Source organism: Larimichthys crocea, chromosome XXII (assembly GCF_000972845.2).
Source record: "Larimichthys crocea isolate SSNF chromosome XXII, L_crocea_2.0, whole genome shotgun sequence".
Taxonomy (NCBI): Eukaryota; Metazoa; Chordata; class Actinopteri; family Sciaenidae; genus Larimichthys; species Larimichthys crocea.
The window spans coordinates 3,427,406-3,452,617 of record NC_040032.1 but is presented as its reverse complement, the minus strand read 5'-3'; the positions used below and the strand labels follow the sequence as shown (position 1 = coordinate 3,452,617).

Here is a 25,212-nt window from a genome sequence, read left to right as displayed (position 1 = left end):
CATTTACCCACTTGGTGTAGTTTATTTAGGCATTTTTTGACGATGGATCAGTGAACAGCCACAGTGAGCTTTAAGGGAAAAGCTGCAGGCGGCGGGCTGCATAATTCAACTTCTCAGCGAAGTTGCCTTTGTGAATACAAACCACACCAAAAAAAACAAAAAAAATGTGTCATCATCACATTGTTTCAATTTAGGAACTGGACCTTTAGGTGTGCCTTACAAGACAAGACAAGCCAATATATCCGCTATAAAAAAAAAGAAAAAATCTACTGTGCAAAGACTATAGCTAGACAGCAAGATTTAACTGGGTATACAGAGTTAAACCACTTGAAGCGTTCTCACAACACAGTATGCTTATCAAAAAAAAATCCAAATAAATCACTTCAAATGGTGATTCATGTCACATTTAAATACCATAAATCATAACATCATTAAGATACATTAGTATAATAACAGTATTTAGTGTGCTCACTAGAAACAAACAAATGCGTTCTGTTTTAAGGCCTTTTCAACTGCTTTTACAGACACCAGGACAGATTTTATAGGAGTTCATTCAATCATCAGTTTCACGTTGTTTTCCAACCAGACTGATCGGCTTTATATTTGCTGTTATCAAGAGCTGCAATCACTTTTCATCATTCTTTGTCCTCTTAAAAACAAACAAAGTTAAACAGCAGTGAAAGGGAGGTGGTGATAAGTAGCATTTAATGTCTATCAGTGTTTGAGGAGATGATGAATTGCAGTAAAGTGGTGCTGTAGTGTCTGGGATATTTGAGTCTGTCTGAAAGAGAAATAACAAAATGCATTGAAAACAAATTGCCCCAAAGCAATACACACACAACTTATTGTGAAAATTATTAGCCACCTCATGATCAAAATCTGCTTCACATGCTTCTGTCCTCATGTCACAACATGTGTAAATGTTTGTCTGAATCTAAACCATCAACTTTGTCATCTGGTGGTAGCCCAGCAGCAAGGGCATTTGAGACCAGCATCGAGATGAAGAAAAGACCGTAAGATGACAGCTACATGTCGTATGGTTTCATCTTTACCAGTGATCCATCGTCCCTTTTCCTCTGTGCCTGGAATATGGTATGAAATTGTTGAATCAAGCATGGTTGAATCTGATAACTGATGAACTCATCCTTTACCTGCCAGCAAGGATGCGGAGGATTTTATTCATTTGAACACTCAACTCAACAGACATGAGTAAGTGATGATGAAATGTGCCAAAGTGTCAGAGAAAGTACTGGAGACTAGTTATCTAGCAGCCGAGATAGTAGCAAAGGATAAGAAGCCACACCTGATTGCAGAGACGGTCATATCACCTGCGTGTGTGTTTGTTTTTTAATAAATTTTAGACTGAGCTGACTTGAGATTTAGCATTTTACATATTTGTGCTGTGACGAAAAAAAAAAGGATAAGAAAGTCTAATGTAGCCAGACTGCTCTCTTTATCATACCGTGAACTACGGCTCAAACAAAACTCACACAAGTAAACGTGTGCACTAATAAGCACTAATGAGGGTTGTGTGCCAGTTTTGACAGCTGTGTTTGTGTGAGACCTTTGGGCGCTGAGACCTTAAACAGGCTGCCCGCCCTTCCCTGCTGTTGGCCTGGCTCAAGCTGATGCCACACAAACACCTACATGAACAATAAACACACAGAAGCACTGAAAATGTCACAAAAACAATGTGAGAATTGGGATACAAGGAACATATTTTTGAGGTGACCCCCTTGTTTTTTTAGTCACACACTAAAGTCGGAGACAAACATGAAGTTGCGAACCTTTCGCCAAATGGAAGTGTTTTAACCACCAATCCTGACCATTTCGCAAGACAGAGAGACCTGAAAATGACAGCATTCTGTTGGAAGGTCACAGACTGTGCACTACATATCCATTTGAGCTTTTTGGCATGGCGATCTGCTATGATAATGGCTGCCTGCAGGGAGAACTCTCTGGATGGATGGAGCTGTTTTAATCTCAGAGTGGCAGACCTCTGTGACCTTGTCAGGAGGTGTCCTAGGTCTGGGTGACTGACGAGACTCCCCACAGGCATGGCACATATGAAGGAGCACTACTCGCCTCTGATGCAGTGGTGAGTGGTGGGAAGGGAAAGATGAGATGGGGAGCACGCTTCTTAAACTCAGAGAGCTAAGCAGAAAGATGCAGGATACAGTCTGGTGTAGTACGACAAAAACAAGACACGCAGGGAAAAGCAGCTTAATAGACAAGTGACGGCACACATGTAGTTATTGGTATGCCACTGTCACTCTACTGGCCACTTAAAAACATGTCAACCATTTGTTACTGACAGCTCTTCTCAGCAGCAGGTGCTGTTCAAAACAGACACTGAAAGACAGAAGAGGGAGATGGGAATGTAGAATGTGGTACATAAACCTCTATGTGGCGTATTTATACCCGTTTAAAACATGCTGTGCATATAGATGGATAGATGAGCAGTGGGTTATGCTCTATGACAGGCTTGAAAACTTTCTATGGACATTTCTGCCCTCAACATGGAAAAAGGGGACCTAATAAAAGGATGCACAGTACAGTCAAAGTTACCATAGTGCCACTTCCGACATTCCTACGTATAAAAACCCTCTCATCCTCTTTCACTCATAGGGGGTCCGTCATGCCTAGGTGCTGCAGTGGATTCCCCATACCGAAGCTTCCTCACAATGTAGCAACATTCATGCTTCACACACAATACAAAACAATAATTTGTTTAGTTCATGATTTAAACGTATCTTGCTGATGTAATAGAATAATAGATATGAACAGCAGAATACCAGTTGAGACCAAATTCTTATACCGTTACCATCCATTCACAATATATAGCACACTCACATACACACACAGTGCCCTTTTTAAATTCACCTCTGGACTTCACTTCCCCCCCTGGACTTGCAGTACTGAGGCAAAGGCTGTCTCACAAAGTTAGAGCATCGTCACGCAGTGCATGAGAAATGTCTGTCTGGTTACCTGGCACACGAAAGAGAATGATATTCAATTTGTGAAAACTAGAAATTAAATTTTCTCCTGCACAGTCAGATGTCAGTTGTGGACATGTTAAAAATCTGCGATCGTGCCCTGAAAACAATGTCAAATCCACTCTGGAGACCTTAAATACAGCAGAGGCAGAGCTCTTTTGGTTTGGCCCAAGGGCATTTCATTAAAAAATGAGTATCGGGTTGTGGGTTGGGGTGTGACTTGTGGAATGGCAGATGGATGGAGGGGTCAATTATTAAAATCTTGACTGATGGTTGGTATAGAACAGCACGATTTACCTGATATGACACATCCTTTGTCCTTTAACACAGCTCAACCAATGACCGCCTAGACAATTAATTTGTAACTTTCTACAGCATGTTTGGTGCAGAGGGATGAGTCAATGAGGAGAAAAGAGGCTTGAGACTTATGTTTGTTCCCTTCAACCACTCAAGCCTCTCTGAGGCACCGGTTACGGCGTTGGCTGTGTTGTGTCTGTCTCCTGGCACAGCTGTTGCACTGGTGTGAGCCATTTAGAGGTTGGGTTGTGTGTTGTCACTGTCTGCCACCTGTGTCTTGGCTGGCTGGCTGGCTGACTGGGTTTGGCATTGATTGTGAAACATTTTTTACCTCTCCCGGAATCCATGTTTCACAATCTGAAAATGCCAGCCTCAGCTGAGAGAAGTGCTTAGTCTAACTGTGCAGATTGAGCATAATGACTCAAGAGTTTTAGGACATTGCACGAATGAGGTAATGCATGCTTCGATGTGTGAGGGAATCAATGGGCAGGACCACTGAATGGCAAAATTGGATTTACAGGATGACTGCATCAAAGTGACAAGATACCTTAATTTCCAATTTGTTATATTAACCAAAAACAACATTACTATCTCATTATTTTATCTGTAAATGGCCTCTCAGATTCGTTTTTCGGAAAATGTACTACACTACAATGTATATGTTCAACCCCTACACTGTGTAACAGAAAAAATAGCAAATGTTTTTTGCTTCAGATGGTCCGCAGCCTAACTAACTGAAGATTAATTCAGGCCTTGGCTCAGACAGTCAGTTATAGGAGGTTACGATCGTAACAGCAAGTGCAGTTTATTACTACAAACTACTGTACAAAAACTCCTTGATCAGTTTCTTTGTCTGATCTACAACTGGTGAATTTGTGTATGTACAGTGCAACCAAACAAACAGAAATATTTTTGTAGTAAGTAAAAGATCAGTTAGTTTGATTTTTCATGTAGTTTTTCACACAACAGCACAGTAATAAGAGTTGGTTGTGTACCTACATCTCTTCATCTAACAGCTCACTGCCATTGCCATTAATCTGAAATATTTAAAACTGATCTTCTGTCACAAAAAATTCAGAAAATGACCATTGTCTTGTTTTGTAGACAGCACTTATCTCTGATAAATACATTGCATTTTTTTGCGAGTGCTTCACAATAAAAGCCCCTCTCTGTTTTAACAATTTAATGCTTTTTCAGCAGAAGGAAATGTGGGCTTGCATTAGCAGTAATGCATTAGTATAGCTAAGTGAAAACACTGATGGCAGATCACATACCTGCATCATTTCCTGTGAGTTCTTTATGTGAAAGACATTTTAATCCAGTGCAGGAATGGCAGACTACACCACTGACAATGAAAACCAATATAGTGGCAACAAAGTAGCATTCACATTCAAGAATTGACTACAAACTGTACCCAAAACATGGCCTATTTTTTATAAAAATCTTAAAGATTATAACTAAATGGAGCACCTTGGTAGCTTAATGGTTACCGTGCATGCACATTTCCAACCGGGACATTTGCTGCATTTAATTTTCATTTCCAAAACATGATGTTGAAATATTGGCTTTGGATGGATTTACAGCATACAAACAGGCGGACTGGTCAGAGAATAAAGTTGCATTTACTACAAAATTTGCAGTTAGCTTTTTAGTAGCTTATCAGTCAATGATGACATACTTGTGTGGTTATAGTGGAGCTCTCATTTGACATTACTCATTCAACCACCGTACACAAAGACAGTTTTTAAATCTCCCCACTGAAACACTGAATACACACTAACACCCTAGAGGACAAAGGCCCAGACAAATGTTGGTGTCTAAGAACTGGATTACAGTAAAAAAAAAAAAAAACTGTTATAAGACAAAGCACATGGATCTTCCCTCTTTGTAAGCATGACAGTAATTTGGATTTACTGATTTCCATTCTTAGAAACATAATCATTTACCATAACTCAGTAATTACTGCTGTTTATTGAAATCTGAAAGTGATTAATTAATGTTATATCCAGTGTCAGGCTTTAGCGTAACACATGCTCACATGATTGCTTTAAGAGCCAACATAAGATCAATTTCACACAACTATCAATAATGCAGCAGTTCAGGTGATTTAATATGATGTTACGTCCATAATGTTGAGATAATTACATGCTGTGTTGTCCCTCACAATTGTTGGGCATGCAGTTTTTCTTTTCGTTGAGATACTATTACAGGAATGATGAACAAATGGTAATGAGTTCATAGAAATCAAGTCACAACTGCTGCTGAATGTTAATCTGATCCAGGTGCTTAACTTCACCTACACATTCACTGACGTCTAATCCAAGTGTTTGCAGAAAAAGAACAAGAGTAGGCAGTGAGCTGCATACGGTTTTATCTGCTATTTGAAAGTGACAGGGTCTGTTAGGAAGGGCTGGGAAAACATCGCTTTAACTCCCTCTAAAACATACATTTGCAGTTAATGCTGAAATCCTTAGCTCTGCTGTGATTTGATTTAAACTTGATCGGAAAGACCAGGCTATTCCCTGATGAATGCACTTGCTTGACGTAATTTAAATGTGAGATTTAAAGATTACTCACTGCCTAACCTATTTTCCTGTGTTTTAAAACACTTAATTCTTTTCAAGTTCAAGGGTACAGATATCCCAGAATCAACAGCGAGGAAAACAGCTTGAACAGATTGCTGGCCAGCACAATAAGAAACCTCAACGTGTGGTCTGGTAAGTCTGCGAGAAACATGGAGGAGAACTTCAACCTGACAATGAGTGTAACCTTCATGCATCGTGCATTTGCCACCCACATTCACCCACACATTTGCCACAGCCACTTGAGGCGGGCTACAAAACAATTCAATCTCCATGAGCGCCCCATATTAAAATGTATCTTCACAGCAGAAATAAACATGTTTACAGCCTGGTACAAAAAAAGTTTTGGCCTCTATAGCCAATTTCATTGTTCATGACAACTGTTATGTCTGAATTATTTCTAATTCAATTAATTTCAAATTAGATTAAGGCTCAAAATTCTGCATTATTAACAGTGTGGCTTGTTTGCACTTTGTGCCATTAGAGGTGGTTTGTTTGAGCTCCCAGGCATCATTCAGCCCACCTCAGGACTGCCAATGATCCACATCTTTGGTGATTTTTCCCTAAGGGTGATGTCACGCATGTGCCGTGCATTCCTTATACGGTCAGTGGTTTAGACCAGCTTAACTCTGCTTTCTCTAGGTCATACAGATCATCCTCCCTTTCATCCACTGAGCTCCTCATTTCCAAGACAGACAACGGCCTCGCCCTGCATCTCGTTTCCATGTACGGTTTGAACATCCTCCATCCAAGCCACCCAGCGTTCATTAATCAGACACCATCACTCCCCGCTTCCCGGTCAAAATTATTCAGTAATCTGTTGAATCAACTGAAGACCAACATCGAACTAGACGCATGTCAGAATTTTTATCTATTGTGTTTTAAAATGCAAATAAAGAAACGCAGGTACAGCCGTGTTACGATTTATATTCATCTGTAACAAAACACACTGACGGAGGCGATCCATCAGCATATGACTCATACATAAACATTTGGTAAGTATAAAGCCCAGCCAATTTTCTTGAACAATTCAAACCTTCATGTTTATGCAAACATATGGCACAGTTCCATATCTGTACATCGTTTCTTGCAGGTCACTAATGAGCAACAGCAGGAACTCCCTACTCTGCATTCATCGTTCTTGGCTTCCAAATTCCATTCGTTCTGCTCAAGGTTAATTGTTTTCTAGGGCAGACACAAATGGCTTGTAAGTGGCATGTTCATGCAGCTGTACATGTTCACGTGTGTGTGTGTGCGCATGTGATGGTGTGTGTGCATTTGTTGTTTGTGTGCATGTCTTCTGCTGTCAGACCAAATCAGCATCACAATTAATGTCAAATCGTAAATAAAAAAAGGGCGTCCATATGTTTAGTCACCTTGTGAATATAGACACAGTGACAAACACACGCATTCTGTGAGAAAAACGCTCAGCTGTGTGTTCGCATGAATGAACAATCAGTCCACGTCAGTCAAACGGAGGCGCACAAATTTGCACAAACGGGGAAAAATAACATATGCATGCGTTACTTTCAGCAGTGATTAGGCTGGTGTGAGGCCAGCGGTGAGAATCTCCAGGTTCAGGACTGAATTTTTTTTAAAAGGTGGCAGTTCAACCACTCGCATGTTCGAGTGATTATATTCTAGTGTCACATTTAAAGCAACGTTGCACAGAAATTGGAGCAAATCTCTCGCCATCGGCTAAAAGTCAGCCCTAGATATACTCTGTCCTTTTTTCTTCTCAGCTTCCTGGGTCAATATTCGTGTTATTTTATGGCAGTAGGGTAACACAATGGGGCTTTAAAATGACTCTTAAAATGCAGGCTTTTTTGTTCAGAAGTAAGACATCCATAATCAATAGGGGATTTAAACACTGCTGGATATGATGGAAACCCCATATGATGAAGGTACTTTCACATTAGGAGCTTTCCCAGTTCTCAAATTAAACTTCTTTATTCACTGTCTCCTGTTAAACCATTTACATAAGGGATGTTATTGGGGGATCATGGCATATTACTAATAGGTTTCTTCAAATAAAGCCCTTTAGAATGGCACATGTGTGTGTGTTTTCTTATGTAACGCCACTATTAACAGGATATTGTTTGACTAATTAAAATGACATTATGGTTAGAGAACTTCAGTCATCTGTCTGCTGTCATGGTTACAGCAATATCACTTGGTTATATTAAGAAGGAATAATCAAAACTGTGATTAAAAACAGGATACCAACAATGGTCAGCTGTGTTAATGTTCAACATCTGACCCCCCTCTGCAGACTTTGTGGCTCCAGATTAACATCATACTTTGCTCCAGATGGTTGCTCGAGGGCTTTGTCACTTGAGTGTAAACATAGTCCCAGTTCTAAAGAAGATTTTTTTATTTGTTTCATTTACCTGCATTGAAGAATCATCTTGAAATCATTAAAATATTTCTCTAGAAGGCTGGAAGATGTATCATTAAGAATCGTTTTCCAAATTACCATTCCCTAAGATTCTGTACTTGTCTGTGGCCTGATGTTTCAAATCATCCCCTCTCGCCCTCCCCAGTCCAAATCCTCTGTCCAAATAAAGACTTAAAAAAGGCTCAAACAAAATACTTCAAGAAAAAAAGATATGCTTATGATCAGACAAGGACTGTCCCTAGTACTTTGACTCTAAGGTTGTGGCCACTTGTATTACACCAAGAGTAACATGGTTCTGAATGTGGAATGGAGAATCGATGATGACCTCATTGTACAATACTCATTATTTACTCTGGTTAGGCTTCATTTCTTTTTACTGAGAATGTCAATGAAGGATTGTATAAATGACACTTACAAAATACATCCTTTAAATTTTTTGAGAAAATTAAATCTCATCTTTAGGCAATGATTTTGTTTGCCACATAGTCTGTGCATTTCATGTAGCATCTCCACCCAGCACTCATCTTTTAATCAAGCACTTTTGTGTCACTGGATTGCCAAGAGACGTGTTAACAAATAGTCTAACACGCACAAATGTACAGTATATCACAGATAGGAAAATGTATATATATTGGTGCTTACAGCCTGAGGGCGACTGTATGGTATTCGTGGTAAATCAAGCTTAATAATCAGAATGACTGACTGCTAAGGCGTCTTATATACGAGGAAATGTTTATTTCATCTGGAAATTATATAAAATGTTTGATTCCTCAGGGAGAGTTGGTAGCCAATTGATGCTCTGCTTTCAAAGGAAATGGAAAAATTGTGATTTATTTCATCAGCGAGCCTGAATCTGCCCAGAAGAACGAGATGAAAAAAAACAGAATGTGCTCAATAGTGGAAGGAAGAGAGCAATCTCTGCACTCCATGTTCAATACTGCACTTCCAAATCGCATTCGTTCTGCTGAAGGTTAATTGCAACCTGGAGCAGACACCACTGGTTTTGTAACACTGTATATTTGCTGGTAGTTAGTTTGTGTTGGCAGATGTGTATGGCTGTCACACAAAATCAGTGTCGCAATTAATGTCCAGTTGTAAGTACTGTAAAATTGACATCTGAGTGTGTGTCCTATTAACACACGCACACACACACGCACGCGCAAGCAGTTTACCATCGGCAAAGTTGCCTGCAGCAATTACTAAGGTCGTTATGGCCCAGTTGTGACTGGCACCGTACAGCTCCTGTTTGGAGACTTAATCGACAGGTGAACTCTTTATTATTTTGACTGCTGGGTGCTGGAGTCAAACAAACACAGGTGCACACACACACACACACACACACACACACACACACACACACACACACACACACACACACAGGCAGTCTGCCAAGCCTGACCTGACAGCCGCCTACCCTCTGGTTCCCTGCCAGGTCAGACTCGTTAATGCTTTTCCACAGCCATTTCAAGCCGCTTAGTACAGGAAACAACTCCCTCACTCGCTCTCTCCATCACTTCTGCACCTCGCTCTATCACTGGCTCGTTCAATCTCTTGCTCTCTCTACCATTCTTGTTTGTTTTATGGCAGTTTTTCTCACCACCTCGTCTTTCTCCCCTATTGACTGGCTTCAGGACATTTAGCAAAGCCTATTAGGGTTCATTGTCCTTCCAGAGAAATGGCCATTCAAAACAGCAGGAGTGCAGGGAATTCATCGCAATCTTAAGGGAAGAGAGCTGTTGATGCCATGTGTTTTTCTCTCACATTATTCAAGAAGCGACAAACACATAGCACAACGATATAGATCCACTGAGAGTGAGATGAGACGATATAATGTCAACGTTCAGGCCATTCAAGTGCCACAAGTGGTTATCAGTGACATTAAGCTAAGTATTATGAGTGGCTGTTCCTTTGCTTTATGATACGCAGGTCAGAGAGGGATGAATGAGCATATGTAAACATGGTTATCAAAACAAAATAACACGAGCTGCCACATCTGGCACACAGACAACTGATTCAGTCAGTCATTTACACGGAAGTCAGTCCAAAAATCAGGAAGTCACATATGAACAACACAGGGTTAAAAAAACACATACACAAAAATGAAAAAATAAAACACTCATGAGTCAGGCAGAAAGTCAACATTCTAATCAGACTAATTCAGCCATTAAGACTCATTTGATCAACTGAATCTGATTTCATTTGACAAATGGAGGAATTAAAACTTGAATATGACCAAATGCTGAATGAAAGTGGAGCCGACAAGCCCGTTTGTCTTGGTTTTAATTACAGGATGCTCAATTACTTTTCATTACGAATGTAATTTGTCCTCTAATTTGGTTAAATGAGCTCTGAAGTTGGGGATGGAAACCTTTTTCTTTAATTGTCTACAAAACGGAGAGACTTTGATTCTGTGGATGACTTGGAACAGCTGAGCACAAAGTGATCATTCGTCTTATATATATATATATATATATCTCAAGAGGTTTCTTAAAAATCAATGTGACCACCAACATGGTGAATTATGCAAGTAATCACAACTTTTCATTGCATTCCTACTCCAATGTCAGCAAACTCATGGGTAACAGGTGAGTGGAAATCATGAAAAAAAGAGTTGAAATTTGGCATCAAGGCTCTGATCTCATCACATATGGTGTCAGCAGAGTGCTACAGCATCAGAGGCTAAACATCAACCGCCATGTTGTCACTTCCAATCAAAGCACCTCCAGTCATTCTGGGAAATATCTATGAAATGAGATGGCTACATCTTAAGCCAGCAATCCAGCAGGCTAAAGCCAGGCCAATTTTATTTTATTTTAGAATCTGGCCAAATGTCTGCCAGAGGCTGGCTCACAGACCACAGGATGGATTATTTGGTCAGCTACCTTACTGCTGTCAGACCATTTAAGAAACGCAATGAGCTTTTTAAAAAATATTATTAGAGCTGTGTTTTACATGCTGTGCCTAAAAGCTGCAGGATTTGAGACTGTGCTGTTATTCATTTTAACATGAAATAGTAGTGTGAACGTTGTCATTAATGCTGTTTAGGGTCAAACAGAGCTTCCAATGCGGCCTAGTATTTGAATGAATGATCTGTGTGCAATATAGCATGTTAGGTTTATGTCCTTTACACTTGTTGAACCACCAAGAAACTGTCCAAACAAACAACAACCACCACCAAGCAAATTATTCCAAACTAATTCAGCCCACAACACTCAACAAACATTTATATTCTTATTTGCTAACAATGTCATAAGTATGAAGCATCGAAACACACATGCCAAACAACCATCGTTACTTGAAATTTGAAATTTAAATGTCAGACATGTCATAGCAGAGAAACCACAGGTGTACTAATTACAGTAAACAAGAGCTGCAGGCCAAGGAGCTTTCCCAATCGTATTAGTGTTGTACACTCAAACATACATGACAAAAGCCCTTTGTTGGCAATGCACACTAATGCAGTCAAATACAGCAGTACTAGACAACAACTCAGAAACCAGTAAGCCAAAACAACAAACACTTACAGCAGTTGAGGTGAAGTGATGTAGTGACTCCTGTGTCCACACAGTGAAGAATAACATCCCTCTTTATGGAAGAGTGTGTTTGCAGCTGACATAAACAAACACCAAACTAGCTAATGAGCTGTGGGGGACAGCATGCTTGCAGAGGAAAAGAGTGGGCCGGACATTCCCACCTGTACTGCTAAGGTGCGTTAGATTTATGTCACAGCCACTAGAGTATATCACATGGTACATTTGAGTTGTCTGCCTGCTCCATTCAGCGGACTGAACACACACACTAATACCACATCTAACATGTTCAAATAGTCCACTTTAAGAACTGAAGGCTTTTTTCCCAACACCACCTCAGTCTGTCAGTGCAGTACGCCACACTGCTTTCACCAACACATAGATCATAAAAGATCAATAGTGTCAGGTGGGTGTTGTTTATTAAACATAGACAATTGCATTATCCAGAGATGTTATGAGAAATCTCTTTACGTGGCTTTTTTATGAAAATAAAATTGAATAAAACACACCATCAAGAGACAAGGCAGTCAGATAAAATTAATAGAGGCAGACAGTTGACAGCTTTCCCTGTTTTTGCAGAATATGAATATGATTGAAGTGGCAGGTTTGTTTTATTTGGGCTGAAAAGTCTGATCTCTGCCATAACAATTGATTTATTCAAACATCGTAGCAGGACATAAATACCAGTGTTATCATTGTTGCACCACCAGCAAGGACTGCATACTGTTTTTTGTTTTGTTTTTGGATCAGTAAAATAAAATCCAGAGAGGCTCCTCTTCACATAGCCTCTCTTAAATCATTTAGGCACAGAGGTGTGTCTGTTTGATACTGCTCTGATTATCTATTTCCCCCCCTGTTTATTTGTTGCTTCTTTAGCAAGGTTGAAAAGGTTACAAAACGCCCCCAGCAACTGATAAGGATGAATTTTTATACAGACTGTGATTCATTCTCTACATCAGCAGGGTGGTTTGCTGGTGTAACAAAGCTTGATCCCAGGCCGGCTGTCAAAGGACAGAATCTCTACTCAGTAAGCGTGTGTAAACATGCATGTAAAGCATGTTTGGATGAATGCACAAATTACAAATACAGCTCAAGGGCTGAGGGTTTGCTAAACAAGTAGTATGGATATTATGAGTTGGACTTCCTACATGTGAATTGAAAAGGATGCTGATCAAGCTTTGACTTTCCAAAGGTTACAAAGAGCAGAACTTCCCGCTAGGCACTGCTTATACTCTAAAGCACAGTATCAGTGTGATCAGTAGAAAAGAGGAAGGTGAACTGAGGAATTCTTCTGTGTGTGTGTGTGTGTGTGTGTGTGTGTGTGTGTGTGTGTGTGTGTGTGTGTGTGTGTGTAAATGTATATGTTCTAACTTCTGGAGTAGATCTAGCATGGGTGTTCACATGCTCGTGACTGCCAGTCATTTTCATTTAGAAAGAAATTACCTTTATGCAGAGAGTGTAGTAATTTGCATATTTTTCATTTGTCGAGTAACCTCACTCCTCGGGCAGTTACATCAAGCTTCACATTTATTGCACATATGAAGCTATATTGCATTGATTTGGGGGAATGGTGCCGTTTTAGTGGCTTCAAAGCTCCAAGGAGAGTGACACAAGTGAGCTGTGATGTAACAAATATAAACAGTGATGACGCATGTGGGATGTTGGCGGGATTACTGTATCAATGAAGCAATATGCTATCTATTTTTGCTGTTGCTTTAAAATATGAGGGTGTAAATACAAAAACAAAAGACAGGAACTACCCTACAGGCAAAGATTTTTATCTGAGGAGAAGATCCAGACTGAATCGAGTATGAGTATTTATCAGATATAGCAAGCTCTGTTGTTGAGGAATAAAAAAAGGAATAGGTGGACAATCTGCACTGTGTTAAACTGGGTGCCAAACTGCATACAGCTTTAAAAAATGCTATTTTTGTTGCTGCAAAAGAATCAAAATTCATTTGGTAAAATGTTAAACAAGTCATTTAAATCATGGTATGTCTAATTTAAAAAGACCCAAAATTAGACACTTCATGTTAAAATTAAACACATCTTTATGTTGGTAGAAACATGTCCTTTTTCTTGGATTGGATCTTGGTGGATTCTTCACAGATGGTCAGACTGGTCAGACACAGTATGTCAGGCTGCAGACATGTACATCAGACACTGTAGTGGGCAGCAGCGGAGTCCTGTCTCCTTTACAGTTCACCCTCCTCACCTTGTGCTTCAGAAAACACTCAGTCCTTGGATGACTGCTCTTGTGGCCCTCTGGGACCAAGATGCTGAATATAGAAGTATTTTGGACAGGTTTGTCAAGTGCTGTGGACTGAACCACCCAGTGAGCTGAACATCACTGGGAAAAAGAAGTAAGTGTTGGACTGTACTGAAGCTCCAGGTTTTGACATAGTGGTGGTCTACTTTTAGCCTCTTTGAATGAACACAGGAACAGCTGTAGCACCAGACTGATACTGCCAATGAGCACCTCTAAGTTGCCATCAGTCTGAACAACTCCCCTCACACTGCTGGACAGAGACTGCACACTGACAAGGGTTATTATCAGGAACTGTCATCGTGTACCTCCAACTCCATCCAGTGCTGTTCACTACTATAACTTTTAGCATATCTGCTACTGGCTGATGCACCCCCAGCTCACATTCCTTTGTCTTGTAATATGAGGGACAAGGAATACACCATCAGTTAGAATGTGTATACAATTGTTTATTGAATATGAAACATAATCTCGGTGCAGGATGATGGATGTGACGTGGGGAGGGCTTCAGAGAGGATCTACCACAGTTCTGGCGCTTCGGAGACCCTCAGGGGTGTATCTGCAAGCTATGAGAGAGAAGAGAGGGAAAATGGGGAATGGAAAATAGAACAATTACATGACAGGAAGAGTGTTTGTGAGTGTTCTGAATTTCAAGTAACATCGTGTAGAAATTGTTTTTTGTGCTATTTTGCACCGCCAGTTCCGAAGTGCAATACTGTCATACTGTAAATATGGACAGTTCCACACATTTGTTTATAATAAATAATCATAAACGTTCTACATATAACTAATAATGAATTATAACGTCACATGTCTTGTGGACACTCATGATATAAAACTAAAGGTTGATTGATGGGGCTTAATGACTACCTTTATTTTTAAATAAAACTGAGTGAAAAAAGAATTTCCCCGTTGAGGGATTGATAAAGTATCTCTTCTTCTTCTCTTCTTCTTCTATTCAAGTGAAGAACTGTGGGATACAATGCAACTGCTCATAATAAATTGTGCCTTTTTTACCTTCAGATGAAGAGAGAATAGAACTGGAGTCCCCCTCACCCTCATCAAAAGCCATTAATAGTTGCACCTTCTTCAAAGTTGGTTTTCCATGGCTGTATTTGACATCTGCGAATGACATATGACTTCGTCTTCTCTGTGTGCAGCAAAAAGAAAACGTATATGATTGTGGAAAGCTACTCACTGGACTTGCCAAACTTGGTAACATCTTCATCCTTCTTGGTGAGTAGTTGATGGATGAGTTCATCTTCTTTTTCTCAGTTCTCCTTGCAGGTAGGCTTTGTCATCTTTGAGCAGGGAGATGGTTTCACCACGTCCCTTCTCTTTCTCTGCCTTAAGAAGTCTTTGGACCTTGTGGCTGTATTTGGTGAGTCTGTTAAAGTAATCACAAATACAGTGGTCCTTAAAATTAAATACTCACAATAGAATATGTGATTGTGACACATAACTAAAGAATTCTTGTATGTGGCTTCTAAAATATAACTAAGTGTAGACTGTATTTGGTGTGAATCATCGTGAAGGGGTTTATTTCATAACAATGATCTACTAGCTGCGCATTATGCAGATTCTTGCAGGGCTACTCACTAAAGAAATCACAGATTTGAGACAAAATATTGATTTTCATTTTTTTAAATAAAAAATTACCAAAGCCAGTCAGCCAGTCAATTAAGAAAAGCCTTCAGTGATGTTCTTTGCTCTTCTTCCAATGTAGCAATACTCTCCAGTTTAGAGCTAACTAATGCTAGCAGCATCTACGTTAACCTTTTTATCAGCCACCATTATTCTTTTCAAGCTAAACGTTGTCACACAGCTCATGTAGCTGCCAGTAGTTCCTCACAGAACTTTAGTTGGTCCACAACCATTGTGTTTGGACACAAGAGCATCGCTTGAAGCCTGGCAATATGGATTCTCTTTCTGTGTCCCAATATCTCTACCAAAGTAAGCTGTATCAATGTACTCAGCCAAGAAAAAATGGTATACATTAAGTAGTCTTTGAATAAATGAGATCAACCTTAAACAGAAGATATGTTAAATGCATAATTTGCTTCTAGCTACATCAAATCTAGGATCCTATCAAATTGAATATGGCAAAGTGACATAAATTGCTGTGTATATGGATGAATGTAGAGCTACTACTATTTCGCAGCTACTAACTACTGTTCCTGTGAAGTGTTCTGTTGTCTGGCCTATATTTCTCTGAAAGCAGAACAAGATGACATGACTGACATCTTACGACTTCCATAAATCAGGATTTAGTAACAAAGTCTGCCTTTAAATGTTTAGGACATTTTTGTCCCCTGGTTTTTAAATTCACAGACATTTATAATGTTCCAAGGACATTTTTTCCTCAAGCCTCATTAATTTTGGACTGTCAGCCCTGGAGCAACTTTTTTCCCCCCTTCTAAGCAGGTCTTTAGTGTTTTGCTCAAGCCAAATAGTAATCAGAGATTGGCGAGGGCGTTTACTCCTTCTCAGGGTGCAAGGATTTAAAGCAGAAAACACTTAAAGTGTGCCAAGGTGAATGAAGCGCAGTTTCGGTTTTGCACAATCCCATCCATCCTCGAGGCAGTAACAGCTTCAAACCTACACAGCACTTCATCCATCCACGTGAGCAGCCTGTTCATGCTCCACACATTTTGTCTGTTCACTTTACTCATTACCCAATGTGCTCCTCTGTTATGCAACATTCTGAAAAATGGCAGACCTTCCCTCCTCTTATGTTGACTTTAATGATGGTGCTGGTGGTGGCAGGTAATGATTTCAAACAAGCTAATTTATGATTGCTTTTACACTCATTGAGCATTCATCCCAGGTGAGTCATTCAGCAGTGTTTTTCTGTTTTCAATTGTTCTATCAGATAATTGGAAAAAAAATAAAAAAATTGCACTGATTGCAAACACTCATGAATACAAATACATACAACAAAGCTTCTCCTCACAGTAGACAAACAAAAACACATCAGCCAAATACTGATTGAAAAATGGGACTAAATTCCATTTTCACTTCCAAGTTCAGACAATAGAAAACATGAATGCATGAAAGATTAAAAGGTATACAACCCTGAATTCAGATTCTGTTTCCAAATTAGCATGAGCATGTTTTGTCTTTGTCATGATATAAGGCTTCATTAAAAGGTGGAAACAAATGTCTTCAACACAAATACTCCCTGGTTGCTTTTTTAGAATAACACAGCATCTTTACAGCTACTTCTCAGGGACCATGGAGACAGAGGGAGGGGGTAGTATAAATCATGGACTATTTAAAACACAGGCACATTGGAAGCTGGCTGGAGCCTGTGGGTTGGATATTTGGCAGATATTTTGCAAATCCTAAGCAATGACAACAGCGAGTTTGGGGAGGAAGACAGAAGGACAGTGAAAAGAAAAATGAGATGGAGACAGAACAGTGTTCATGAGGATGACTTTGCCAACCAGCATAACATGGTGATTGTGCATAATTAAGCAACCAAATTTATTTTATCGTGCCAAATGTAATATTGGTAATCCTCACTGCAATAACTTGTTTTAAAGCTCTTTTTTTTAAAACTAGCATCTTGTGCAATATTTTATCCAAATTAGCCACAAAAAATGACTTACCAAAGACAACAGCAGCTTTTACTCCATGAACGGATCTATTTGATCACATGAAGCCTCCAAAGAAATAGTTGAAGCTTTAATCATGTTCCCGAGGATATTAAAGATTTAGATTTGGCAGATGACCTCAACCTGGAGTCCACTGACAATGCTTATGGCTTTAACAGCAAAAGCAAATGCCTGTTCACAAGGTCATGATGAAAACATACACATCACCACCTCTGTTTTCCCCTCCACAAACTCCACACAAGCTGGATGCCACGCATGGACGATTGCAGATGCGTCGACAGCTAAAAGGCCGGCATCGAGTGAATAAATCATCAAACAAGTGTATATACGGATGAGGTTCCACTGACATGAAATGCAGTTTAGCCAGTGTTGTTGAATAATGTATTCTGCCTCATGAAGATAACAGTATGTTCACTGGTTGTGTTATTTTTTTTTTTGCCTCTGGAGGTTTTAATATTACTACTACACAGTGTGTGAACTTTGACCTTACAATTGTTTTTCTACAACAGACTGCATCCTACTTGTTTCATGCCACAATTTTCAAAACTACCATGACATCATGTTTTCAATCCTGCCTCTGAAAGATTGTTTAAATTTAAATTCTGTTACTGTCTCTTCAGGGAAATGTCTGCATTTGGTCCACTCTGTTTACCAGCTTGTCGCTAACTGTGTCTGTCAGTTGTTTGGTTCTGTGCAGTTAGCGTCCAGCTGTTTTTTTTTTAAAGCTTTTTTGGTGGAAAACAGCTGTCTTCTGGAGCAGTGATGCTGTGATAAATGTATTGCTAGGCCCATTTCATCAAAACTGTTGATATTACTGTAACCTTAACCAAAGTGTTTCTCTTTCCTCAACCTAACCACACACAGAACTTTTTTGTGTGCTTTTTGTGCACCAATTATCTACCCTCATCTGCCTACAACTTCCCTGAGATATAAAAAATATAGCACTTCCTTGACTGGAGAAGCAATAAGTACAGTGTGAACTGGCAGCAATTTCCTTCAAAACACATTTAGGAAAACAGTACTCTATAGATGTAATTTATAGTATATGATATGAATTTTCCCCAGATAACTTTACATCTCATGTTGTAACGGCCAATAACAAGCTTGAGAAAAAACTTGACAGGAACAGTCTTATAAATAGTGATTCATTTATTGATAGTGTATGCACATCCCACCATGATATCAAGTGATATCAGGCAGAAAACAGACAAAAGGGCATCCACACACTGAAAAAATAACTCCCAGACAATGAATTATTGAGTTGTTATAAATTCATCAGGCAATGTTGGTGCCTGTTTTTCTTCAAATAATAAAATAAAAATGTCTAAACAACAAAAAAACTCAAATCCTTCTGAGCATCCTAATCACCCTTTGTGATAAATCTTGGGTATTCTTAAAGATATTTTGGAGTTTGCCAAAAGTCATCCTGCACTTACTGAGGTGTATACTAATTTTGCATCCAATGAAACACTTTCTTTCTTATGACTATATCTGCCGTTCGCAGGCACCAGAACCTGGTTTGAGCACAGCAAGAACACCACTACCCGAGATAATTTACAGACTTCCCTGAAGGAAAGATTGGTATGTAGCAAACCACTTCAACTTCCTGGGGTCTTTAACTCCAAAGAACACAAATCTTGAAATTTATTCCATAAATTTCCACATTGCTTTTACATAATCAAGTCCAAAAAGCATTAATTATAAAGAATATGGTATCTATGCCTAAGGAGACAGACTTTTTTTCACATGTCTATCAGAAATGAAAAAAAGGAACGTTCTGTTCATGCTAAGACGGGAGCAAAGTAGCGGGTCATTGGAGAATACAACCTGGGACGATTATTTTCCCTCTCACCTCACATGCGGTTACTGTGAGGACAAATCCAGCAGGAGGGCAGTGTGAGTCAGTGAGCAGGGAAGTCACTGTGAGTTCATTTGCATATCTTTAAACTCATGTGGGCCTGAAACTTTGAGGCAAAGGATGAATTAAACATTTCCAAAAATGGATTTGCAAGTTTGAATCAGATAAACTACTTCAGAGATATATGGGGGGGGGGGGGGGCTGTTTTGATGTGGAGCATAGCTCAATGTCCACTGACAACACATTTATTTCAACACTTTCATTGCTCACTTTCCAAAAATCCTTAAATTTTTCAGTGGACAAGCAGCAAACAAACATCATTAAAGGCACCTGTTCTGCATTGCATTTGGACCAAACATGTTCATGTGTAGTTGCTAAAATGTAGGGATCTATATAGTCTGTTGATGCAATGTAAACTTTCTGATAAATGCACTTTTGCACCGAGTAGAACAGATTCAAATGATAGACAGAAATTAATGGGGGTTTATATCCGCTAACCTAGACAGTTAAAATAATAATGTTCACGTCAAACTTAGACTTTTTGACACCCTGTCATTGAAATCTTTTAACTCTTTTCTTACCCACCGGAGAATGTCGCTATTTTTGCCAGCATTGAACATGGATGTGGAAAACGTATCATTAGTCATCACCTGTACACCTCATTTGGTCAAGTTCACGCCCCCACACTTGTCATTCGTTGATGAGCTGTCCACCTAGCCTGCGGCATCCTTAAAGCTGCCGTTGATGTTGGAGAAGGGAATCTTCAAGAAGAAAAGTAACGCTGGTGTTGCCCCTTTTTCTTGACCTCACTGCTTCTACCACAAGTTTAATAGCCTCCACACCTTGGACCATAGCAAAATATGCGCTGACAATGTAATACTATATATGTCCTATATAGATTATTTTAATCTGAAAGGTGATATATTGCAAAATAAAACTGCATCTATAGAGCCTAGCTGTCAAATATTAGGTTTATAAAAGTTTCTACATTCATACCTACGGACAATTGCCTTGGACTGTGGGAAGAAGCTGAAGTACCCCGAGAGAACCCTGCAGACACAGGAGAACATGCAAACTCCGCACAGACAGGTTGAAACCCCAGCCACAGTTAAATGGTATAACACTTATACACATATATATTTATTTATTGACATAACATTTCAGGTTATCCTGAAACATTTCAGGTTATCCTGAAATGTAGCATCTTAAGATTGGCAAGTCATAGATATAGGAATATGGTAAGTATAGGATTTAAGAAAAATATGGATTGCAGTTTCACAGAGCAAAAGTTTGAAGTTTTTTGAAGAGAGACATGGACAAAAATGCAGAATTCACAACAAACACAATTTACATATACAGAACAGTAGTTATACATCAAGAAAAACAATTCCAAGTAGCATGTGGAGGTGTATCAGTATAAATCTGAGAGATTTTCTTAATCTTTAAACTTTCTTAATTGTACTTTTTATTGTATTTGGGAGAGCATGATCTTTAAAGCCAGTTTTCCATGTTCAGCTTGAGCCTGCAGGATAGATCGCATTAAAATGTCCTGGAACCTGGTCCTGGAAGTAGAACTTTATGGATAAATAATGCGTAAACAGCACAAAAACTCCTCTACAGCTTATTTGTATGGCCAACCTTGAGCACAGAAATTACCTCTGCAAGAACAATGAAGTTACGTATCACTATTTATTGTGGCAAACAAGGATTTCAAGACAAGACTGTCTGAATAAAAGAAAATATAATATCTGTTCTCTGGTGGGTCCTGGTCAGCTTGAAAACATATTTAGCAGGAATGTACTGCAGTATAGTCATACAAATGGCCAGATCAACAGGACTGCCCTTGCCTGCAGCAAAGCTGTGTGTGTCTGATGACTAATAAAGAATATTTGTGCAAAAGAAACATAAGACAAGATACTGTTATGTATTAAAGACATGATGACTCATGTGATCGCAACAGATTGTGAACATACGTGCTGCTTATGCAGTTTAGTGCACAGATGTGCTTTAAAGCAACATGCCTAACAGTAACATGAATTCATGGATTTGGTTATATGTATGCGTGATCTCAGGAGAGTTAAAACCCCTTCAGTACCGAGTTCTCCCCTGTGAGCATCCTTCCTTATGCAGACCCTCGCTCCCTTTTAATTTTCCCAGCTTCCAACCCTTTGAACCAAGTGTTGGTTCATTCATTAATATTTATTTCCCTTTACTGTACATCACTTTGATGGCAGAGCCTTTTAAATGTTTAATTTGGTTCAGAGCCATTAAACAGTAATGTTGGAGTCTTAATTCTAATGTACACATTATGTCACAGCCTGTGCACCGGCTGTGTGGAGATGACCTGTATACTCTGCACCACGGCGGCCTTGTTTCCTGTTTTCTAGATTTCTCTGTTGTTTCCTTATGTAAATCACTTTAATTATTGTTGAGCGGTGCTATATTAATACATTTCCCTTGCCTCGTTGTCTCAAAGCATAAAGTCCCTCATTTCAAGCTTCATGGCACTTTTTCATTATAGCTGTTTATCTTTTGTTACATCTCCTTCTTTGTAATCGCTACAGATTTTAGATATAAAATCAGTAAGGGATGGTGCTATATTGGTTTACTTTATGAAAAAGTCTTCTATTTTTGTATTCAAGAATAATACATATTTTAATCTCCAGGAAGAAAACAAGGTCTTTTGAGAGATATCAAAAATGCAGCTAGAAGGATGTGTTGTGTTTGATACAAAGCATCGACATAAAGCAAACAAACTTTCACTGTAGCCTACGTGCCATGGGAGGACAAGTTGTTAGTGGTATTCAAGAGTAGACTTGCAGGTATGTTTAAATGATGTGCAGCTTGTCCACTTCACTTTTAAATCATTCAAAAAGCGAAGATACATGACAAGAGCCAACTGCTCAAGTTTGGAAGTCTGATGGAAGTCTGAAACTTAGGCTGTAAAAATAATGTGGTCATTGTTCAAAGTCTGTGGCTCTTGTGTTGTGTAAGAGGCTGCTGTCTGCCCGTCTGCTCTGCCTATGATGGATTGACTAAATGAATGTATCCCTGTATTCCCTTTTTTTTTCTCTCTCTCAAAGGAGAACACAGTCCAAGTGATTTACACAGTCAATGTGTATGCTGTATACTGCACAAAGTCAAGCTCAAAGTCCCTGTGAAGTCAACATTTTAGTTTTATCATGTGTACTACTACTGTATATGTCACGTATACATCAGTCCCAGCGATGACAAAAAAAAGTTTGGGGGGGGTAGGGGTATTTCTGGGGGGACATTCTAGAAGATATTTCAAGTAAGTTTGTTATTGTTATGAATTTACTTATGACACCACTGGAGAAGAGTGATTCCTGTTTGATACAGTCGAGGAGTAATTCTGCTGAGGGCTGCTATGGCTGGGCCTTACTGGTTATTGTACAAACGCAAAACTGTATAACTGATTTCAGCGCGTTGGGTGAATCTGGGTCATATTTTATGCAGAATATATTTGCTAGTTTTCCTTCTGCACAGTTCCAACTCTCTGATCTACTGTTTCTTGGTAGACAGACATCTTTAGCCTAATGACTTGCTAAAGTAGCTAATCGATAATTAACAGCTGCTAACTGCTCTTAGCAGACCACAGAACTGGTCTCAGCTTTGATGGAAAGATCGTTAAGTAGTGAATTGTTAACTGTCGTTAGCTCTTTCACCTAATCGAACCAACTCACCCTCAGGACACCATGAGCTAAACCCAGCGAGAAAACCAACTTGGTAGGCTACTGTACTGCCTGCCCAACTGGCCTTCAGTGTTCACTAGCGCAATCTGCAATGCATTGTGTTTAGGGAGCGGTAATGCACCCTCAGCGGCGCTATTGGCAACTGTAACCATCAATCAATATCCATGACATGTCCCTCTCTATCTGTTTTTACAGAAAACATGCAAATATGAGGAAGCAAATAGCACTGCTTTCTGTTTTATGGGGACTTTAGCATCCACTTCTACTTCTGAGTCTGCATTTGGCTTCCATTCCTTGTGTTTCTGGTTACCCCACTTGAACTTTGACACAGTTGCGTGCCAGAGTCAACAAAAGTAAGCTATTACCAGTGATTTAGCTTTGCTCAAGGCTTGTTCTAAGTCAGCCAACCTTATCTCCCCACAGTAAGCATTGAGTGATGCTGGATTTTGCAGGTGTGTTGCTCCCAAATCAGTCGAATCAATTCTGTCAACATGTTCAGAACTGTATTACGACACTTCACATGATCTCCATAAGCCCAGATACTGAAATGTCCAACTTCACAAGCCATGCTGTGGTTTATTTCCCCGTTCATGACAACTGTTTGGGGGGGGGGGGGGGGGTTGAATTTACGTACCCTTTCAAATTTGATGAAGGCTTAAAGTTATGCATAATTAAGAGCATGGCCCCTTTGATTGACAGACAAGTGCTGCTGTCATAGGCAGCTGGTTCCAGGCACTAGGCGGCATTCATCTCATCTCCACATCTATACTCATTTTTGCACCACATCCGACCACACTTTATACACAGCACTTTAGGAACCTATGGGTAACATCACAGAGACTACATGCATTTAATTTATAAGGTCGGCGGTAAATGCCCATGCACATATAAAATGTAACATCTAGATTATTAGACATGTATAAATTACTTTCGCTTACAATTTGGTGATGATTGCCCAAAAACAATTTCTGCGAGAAGTGTCTACTGTTATCATTACAGTCTCACAATGGCTTCCAGTAAAACAAAGTCTAGTCTAGTCTTCTTTCTTTTCTTTAGAATAGCTGGATTCATTAATCCGTTCAGGCTTCTGAACAGCCTATAAGTCAAACAGTTTAAGAATGAAAAATTATCTTTGGGTTGACTTGCTTGTAACTCTATAGTAAGGAGGGGTGATGAGTAGACACTGCTGAAAGGAGTGCTCCAGCAGTTCAGTATTACACTTCAGTGTTACAAGAGACAGTTTTTTTTTTTAATTGTCAAAATCAAAAGCAGCAGAGAGTCCTGTTTTTTAGTCCCTACTGTAGTATGGCTCCAGTTCCAAAAACTGTGCAACTCAAAGACATACAAAGGCACATTTGACACCCTCTCTTCCAGGTAAATGTATCACAGTCTTTCAAATGACTCAAGTCCCAAAAGAGTAAAAGAATTTGGAGTGAGACTGTGAATTAGGGAGGATATCAAACAACTCCAAGGCACCAGGACCTCCGAACGTTGTCTCCATGAAGACCTACAATCCATCCACCAATATTCATGGTTTTATCCTGAACTGATCAAGCTCTTACACACACATATTGTCAGTTTACTTGCTCTAGTCTTGGTTGTCCTACATCTGTGTGTGTGTGTGTGTGTGTGTGTGTGTGTGTGTGTGTGTGTGTGTGTGTGTGTGTGTGTGTGTGTGTGTGTGTGTGTGTGTGTGTGTGTGTGTGTAGGCATGTGTGTATGTTGCGTGTGCAGCTGTGTGTATCTAGTATGTGTGTAAGTCCTTTAGGTAATACAATCTGTCTGCTGCCTTCCCTGTTTACCAATTACTTCAGGTAATTCCCCAAACCACGTGACCACATCAAACATATGTCCCATTAGCTCCCTGTTAGCCCTGCTCACACTCAGTCCCATGTCTCTCTCTAGCAACAAGTGTCCTTTTCAGCCTCATTCCTTTGTATCACATGACACAGACA

General features: G+C 39.6%; 1 long non-coding RNA gene across 1 annotated transcript; it reads right to left on the bottom strand.

Moving 5' to 3' along the window:
- Positions 1 to 14,534: 14,534 nt before the first annotated feature.
- Positions 14,535 to 15,463, bottom strand: LOC113744303 (uncharacterized). The gene is made up of 3 exons (XR_003461427.1): positions 15,268 to 15,463; positions 15,087 to 15,191; positions 14,535 to 14,635 (listed from the first exon to the last, which is right to left on the bottom strand). It is a non-coding gene; the product is annotated as an uncharacterized LOC113744303 (long non-coding RNA).
- Between the last annotated feature and the right edge of the window lie 9,749 nt (positions 15,464 to 25,212).